General features: G+C 33.1%; 1 long non-coding RNA gene across 1 annotated transcript; it reads left to right on the plus strand.

Annotated features, from left to right (window-relative positions):
• Positions 1-4,755: 4,755 nt before the first annotated feature.
• LOC131949755 (uncharacterized) lies at positions 4,756-6,441 on the plus strand. Its single transcript, XR_009388196.1, has 2 exons — positions 4,756-6,105; positions 6,238-6,441. It is a non-coding gene; the product is annotated as an uncharacterized LOC131949755 (long non-coding RNA).
• The last annotated feature ends 525 nt before the right edge of the window (positions 6,442-6,966 follow it).

A 6,966-nucleotide genomic window follows, 5' to 3' on the forward strand; every position in this document is an offset into this window, starting at 1 on the left:
GGTTTGATAATGAACCCATTAGCTTAGTGTTGTTGTTTTTTTTTGGAGATAATTGATCTTCGCTAGATAATGATTTTGTTTTGCGAGACTGAGGATGCAGTCCGCGTTATTTTTTGGTATCTCGAGGTTGTGCCGAGTACCTGGTTGTTGTGTTTGGGGGTTCACGGGAAATACTCCTCTATGTGATATTGTATTGGCTTATTGGAAGTGTTGATGGTTCTAATTTAGTTTATTGGTGTACTCCATTGTATGGATTGACTATAATATCTTTAGGTGGTAATTGGTTTGAATATGGAGTGCTGGTATTTGCTTGAACCGTTGATTTCCTGATTGTTGGATAGTAGTTTTTTTTTATGCTTGAGGATCAATTGAGTTATATAATATATGGCCAAATCGTATTGATTTAAAATATTAGTTGGGATTTAATTTTCACATTTTTAGAAGCTATGTGACTTTGCTATTTGGTAGTAATATTATATTTTAAGGACAGGAAGAGGTGCTCAACAGGGGTACTTATATATTAAACATGAATTTTAAGATTTGGGAACATGCTGGTCCTGGATTATTTTTCTTTTAGCTTGTGTTGATGTCCAGAGACAAGAAACCAAAAGATGTGTGTGGACAAGGTGTTGGTTGGGACCAAAAGAGTTGTGTGTTCAGGTGGACTGACGACGGTGATGAAGAACCATGGACCACAGAACATTGTCTTTGTTGCATATTGCATGTATATATTTGTTATGCATATTGTATGGATGCATGTATTATGAAGTTGAAGCTGAAAATAGTTTGATAGTTCTGGTATGTATTTTCAGCTGAAGAAAGGAGAGGGGTATGTTGTGAATGGACCTAAATGTATGGAATGAGTTTTGAGAGTATGTGTGTAGTTGAATTGAGTTAATATAGTTATGGATGGTTTGAGAGTATGTGTGTAGTTGAATAGAGTTAATATAGTTGTGGATGGTTTGAGAGTATGTGTGTAGCGGTATTAAGAAAAGATTATGAATGCGTGAATAAATAAGGATGTGACGTAGGAGAGAATGTTTTCGTTGTTAGGAAGATAGTTGAGAGTCAGCCTTGGTCTTGTCGTCGTCTTGTGAAGATGTATAGAAGTCGTCGTCCCGTCTATGTAGCTGTTGATATTATATGTAATAAAAGATGGAAACATCGTAGCGTCGTACAGTGTTCTCTTTTTGGATCGTCGTCATCTATTGTTCGTAACGTTCAGCATCGACCCTGTACCGAAACTCACTTCGCAACATACAGGTCGAGTTTGAATGAAGTTATTTTAGTCGCATTTTTTGCTGTGTCAACTTCGTTTAAAAAGAATGACGAAATAAAAGTGTAAAATTAAACAAATATAAAAACTTTTATATCTTTTCATTGCATCGAAAATCAGACACAAGAAAACGTTCTTTAATTAAAAATTTCGTATATAAAAGGGATCACAAGAGCGATCGAAAATCCCAATTTTTTTTCAGCTCTACTTAAAAACCCAAATTCCACCCCTCCCCTCCCCGTCCCCTCAGCCCACCACGCACGCCGAGAAAGAAAAATCCATTGAATCATCATTTAATTACACATTTGCATTTTCAGTTTCAGGTTGGTTTTTAATTTTTATTTTTTCTTTATATTTAGACGTTTTGTATTAGATCTTTGTATAAGTAAACCATCTTAAATGAATGAAAGAAGGCTACAAGTAAGAAAGAAATATTACTATTGTAAATCTGTATCAGTCCACACAAGCCGATGATGAAAACTTCAATACTAAAGCGAACACACAACTGACGCTATAAATTACGTGTCTGAGGGGGGAAAAAAAAAAAAATTAAACGTCAATTTTAAATTAGCTCTGATTGTTTATTGTGATTGTTTAATTACCACAGACATTACCTTGATTAAATTTACTTAAGAACACATAAAAAAAAAGAAAATGGTATTAAAGAAAAGCCAGTTTTTTGTCTTATTTTCATTGCAATTAAAAACTTCTATAATTAAGTTGTTATTTTTTACTTTGGGGATTCTACAGGTAAGGTATGTGTATGGGGAGGGGGGTGCATATCTCTGGTAGAAACACAACGATCTATCGGCTGGCAATTTGTGTGCGAGAAACTCTGAATTATTTATTGTGTTGCGTTCCGCCTAGTTATTGAACACTGCTTGAGCCAGTTCCACTCCAACCAGCCAGAAGAAAACAATCTCCTGGGCTGATGACTACTAGCCCTCAACACCAAACCTCGAATTCAAGACATCGGTGTCAGTTATCTCAGTGGCTATATGGTTCCCATAGGATGGTGCACTCGAGTTAAATTAATTAGTAACAGTGGCGTAGCAAGGTCGGGTGTCACCCGGTGCGGCACTTAATGGTGTCACCCCCCAGAGGCGTAGCGACCCTTCCTGGGGACAAACTTTCAAATTTTCGATTTGCACCCACCCCCCCCCCCCCCCCCCTCGAACTTTCGATTTGAACCCCCCTCAAATTTTTCTCTATATATTTTGCTATGTTTTGCCTTGGTGTCACCCCCCTAAATTGTGTCACCCGGTGCGTTTCGCACCCCCGCCCCCCCCCCCCCCCCCCCCCCGTTACTACGCCTCTTACTACGCCGCTGATTAGTAAACCACTCCTTGAAGAGTTTAGTTACTAATCACTCAGGTTATCCACAAGTGAGTAGGAAAAACGCGTAAGTGTATGTTTATTAGTTTTGCATAACAACTTGAGTCAGCTGCATATTCACTGTATTGAAAAAGTGTACTTGTTTAGCTTCACCAGAATGTTTCTATTGGCTACACTGGCATGCTATTGACGATTTTAATCAGGTAAAATCGGAAAGCAAAGTAATCCTTTACTTGTAATATAAGAAAGAGACATGGTAGATTCTGAATTGATATAGATATCGGTTATCGTTTTGCACAATAGCATGTTCTATTCTATTTTGTAACTGATGAACGTACGAAGCACGTATATTCGTTGCATCTGTTATATATAATTTTTAAAAAACAGTTTTAAGTACAGTCTGTTTTTGCGTACAACATTCCTGTCGATTTTAGGAGAAGTATGAAATACTGGTGTGTTTATATAAATTTCCAAGGTATTACATAAAATGCATATACTTTAACTGGAATGCCAAAAACTGCTAAGGCACATTGAGAAATGCCCTGATTCCCAAAATCTTAATTAACAAACAGTCTAATTAAAAGATCAAATACAAGACGAGCAGCAGGTAATCTTTACTGAGAGAACAAAGAAACCAGGAGTGGCATCACTTAATATTGGTTGCAGCATGGAAGGCTAGAATGACATGACTTATTTTCTTTCTAGCTTTAACCCTAAACACTAACGCTTGTCCTAATGTATTTCATATGGTTTGAAGTAGTAAAAACATACACATTATAGAACCTCAATGCGAATAATAATCAATTCCTTTTTTTTTTAATGTTTAGACGCTTTCCTGTTGTACTACAATCATATTAGACAACAATGGCCTACCCAGGTAGCCCACCCTTCCCCATTTGACACTCCTTAACTGATCTAACCTTGGCCAACTTTCCCTTGGCCTACTGCGTTCCAGAATATTATACATTAATTTAGCGCGATAATAAAAATCGTAACTAAATTCTACAGGCAATTCTCATCACAATGGTATCATTATTGTTCTAGAGGCTGCCAGGCTTAAGTGTATAGTGTTTAAGCCCTAAATAATATCGACACAAGTCAATAGCTGTAGCTTAACTTTAAAAAGTAGTCACTTTGGGGGTCCATGGGGGATTATAGCCCCCCTAACCCCCCCCCCCCTGCCACTGATTACAATAAAGTTAATTATTACACGGTCGGCTATAGGCAAAGAAAATGTAGGTCAGTAGTTGTATTAAATACATATCTCTAAGAATTGTACTTTAAAGATTGTTTAGTTTGCCTAATAACAAATGCTAGAATTGGATTAGTTCGTAATAAAATTTAGCAATTACCCACTATTCGGTTAATTGCAACTGCGTTACGTTTTATAAATACTGCTTACGTAGTCTACTAAAGACAGTCTGAGTCAGACCTTATGAATAAGAATATCTGTATTCAACACAGCCACATGTTTGATATAACGCTAATATTAACTTTTTTTAAAGAAGCTCTAATACAGTTTTAAAATATGTAATCACATCAGTGAAACAAACCTGAAAAAAAATAATTTAAATATTGTTAATATGTATGTTTAAATAATAAAATAATACACAATTGGGTGTTGAAGTGGAGTCCAAATGGAGTCCTGCCGGTTGGCGTTTTTTTAAACCAAATCTGAATATTTTTATTAAATCTTTTTTTTTAAGTTAGGAAAGCTACTTTCGCTTTTGGCTTCCAAACAAACTCAAGAATTTAGAATCAGAATTTCGTGAATTTAGATCTAGAAATCGAGATAGAAAATTAAAATCTAATCTAGATCTAGATTCTAAATCTAGATCTAGATAAAGAATTGACTTTTCAGATTTTAATATAGTCTAGAATCTAGAATTATTAGAATATAACCGACTCGTTAGATTTAGTTAGTTTTACCGTCTTTTAGAGTTTTAGATTTTAGAGGTTTTGTCTAGATTTCTAGATCTAGATTCTAGATTCTACTAACTCTAGATCTAGAAATCTAGATCTAGATCTGATCTAGGGACCGTAGTCTAAACCGATTTTATTAGAAGAGTAAAGAAGAGGTTGTAAAGTCAAGTGACCAAGTCTAAAGAATTAAAGATTAAAGAACTTTAGTAATTATATAATTTAATTAGGCCTAGTTAGTAGTTAGCCTACTAATTACTAGGCCTATAGTAATTAGAATTAGATTCTACTTTAGTGTACTAACTTAGTACTAAGTACTTGGCCTAAAATTAATATTAATTATTAATGATACGTCATACACTCATACTTTAAGTTTAATTAAGTCTAAAGTTTAAGTTATAAACAGTAGATCTAGATACAATAATAAAAATATATACCCTATTATAACAAATCGTCAAATAGTATTATTATTTACTAGATCTAGATTCTAGGGCCTATGTATTTTATTTAGATCTAGATCTCAGCCTTATTTTAGTTAGACCTAGATCTATAATAATAATAGTATTAAGTATAGGCCTGTTACTGTATATTATATAGACTATAGCGTATTTTCTTTTATAGTGAACTAGGCCTATATGATTAATATGAATACTTTTATTAATATAATAGTAATAGGTGTTAGTATTAGTTTAGTTAGCTAGCTAGTATTTAAGCTATATTTAGTAATAATAGAATAATTAGCTAGATTTATGTAAAACAGAAACCTTTAGACTTTACTTTTTAATTTAGGCCCATAAATTGTTTTCTAGACTTTCTTTTGCTTAGAAAGTTAAGAACTGATTAAATTAGTAATTAGGCCCTATGTATTAATCATATTATAGTTAATTATAGGCCCCTAATTTAAATTAGGCCTATTTAGTTATAAAGACTTTGCCTTTATTCATTTTAATAAATAGGCCCCTATTTTAAATCAATGCCATATTTTTAAAAAAAAAATCCTTTTCCTAGTACTTTTTCTTTTAGTACTAGATCTAGATGTACATAAACTAGATATTACACGGTGACAGTAGGCTAGACCTAATAACCGTAATTACTAATTAGTCGTCTGCTTAGTAGTTAGTCCTCGTAGAGATAGTTATCGTTATATATATATAGACAAGTTATAGTGTACCAGTATTACTAGATAAAATTCTATATCTAGTAATAGCTCTAGAAATTCCAAATTTGATTTAAGCCCAAAGTGCGCCTAAAAATTGGATTAATCTAATAATTACTAACATAAGGGCCTAATTAGTTTAATTGTAATAAGCTTTGTTTGACTTTGTGTTACTGTCATTGAGCTTTTAGTTTAACATTGAAAATTTAATTCAAAGATTTTTAAAAAAAAATCAGCAACTTCAATCAATCTATATAGCTAGATTCTAGATATTCATACTGTTGTACAAGGCTTACTTAGTAGAAATTAAATATGCTATAATTACAGAATTCTGACTATATCACTCAGAATAAACAGATATGACTAAATAAGCCTAATGTATATTACATTGTTTTAGAAGAATTACTTTTGCTTTACAGTAAGCATGTATTTTTAGTGTCTGTGAACACTAGTTAATATTTATTTTTACTGTTAATGAAAGTATTATTCCACAGATGAAGCATGTTCCACTTGTAATAATATTAATAATGTCTTGTTTTTTTTTACTTAGACCAATAAAACAGTTGTGTGGTTTACACTTAAAGTCAGTATCTCAAGCCAGTTACCCTTAATGATAATGTACTCAAGCCCTCAAACCACTTCTCTGGTTTATCAATTGTGTGCTCTACTGCTTGACCAATGAATCCCAATTTAGTATTTGTAGGTCATTGTAAAAATATAAATTGATATATCCTAAATAAATCTTTTATCAAGTGTTAAGATTTATGTTATTTTTATTGAGTGTTGTTTTAATACGTTCTTTGTGTTTGTGTGTGTTAGTTCAGTGATTTTGGAAAGCTGTAGTGATTGAGGAAACTAAACAGTGTTTAACTTGCAAATTTTATATGAAGAAATACACACTGGCGCTAGACTGCCATTACTACTAACCCAAAGTCTCAAGTTAAATTGAGGTTTAAGTCAGTAAAAAGTCCCTGTGTGCACCCAGCAATGAAGGGTACCTAACTCACATCAGTGAAAGTAAAGGCATTGTCATAGTGCTGACCACATCATGGCTTCGAATGCCAAGTTCACAGAACAGTTGAACTCTTTGCAATCTGATCCATGGACAAACAGGCTAGAAACAGGAACTTTACAACTCTCACTGTTGTTTACAATATTTTCATACAATAACAATTACAATCAATAAACAAATTCAATGATTAAGACAAGTTCAATTTTTATTAAATAAATTAATAATTTATTTAGTATTTAAAGATAAAGGCACTTTATTTAATGTAAT

The sequence above is a fragment of the Physella acuta genome, unplaced genomic scaffold, assembly GCF_028476545.2.
Source record: "Physella acuta isolate Inbredline_101_S28 unplaced genomic scaffold, ASM2847654v3 ptg000063l, whole genome shotgun sequence".
NCBI lineage: Eukaryota > Metazoa > Mollusca > Gastropoda > Physidae > Physella > Physella acuta.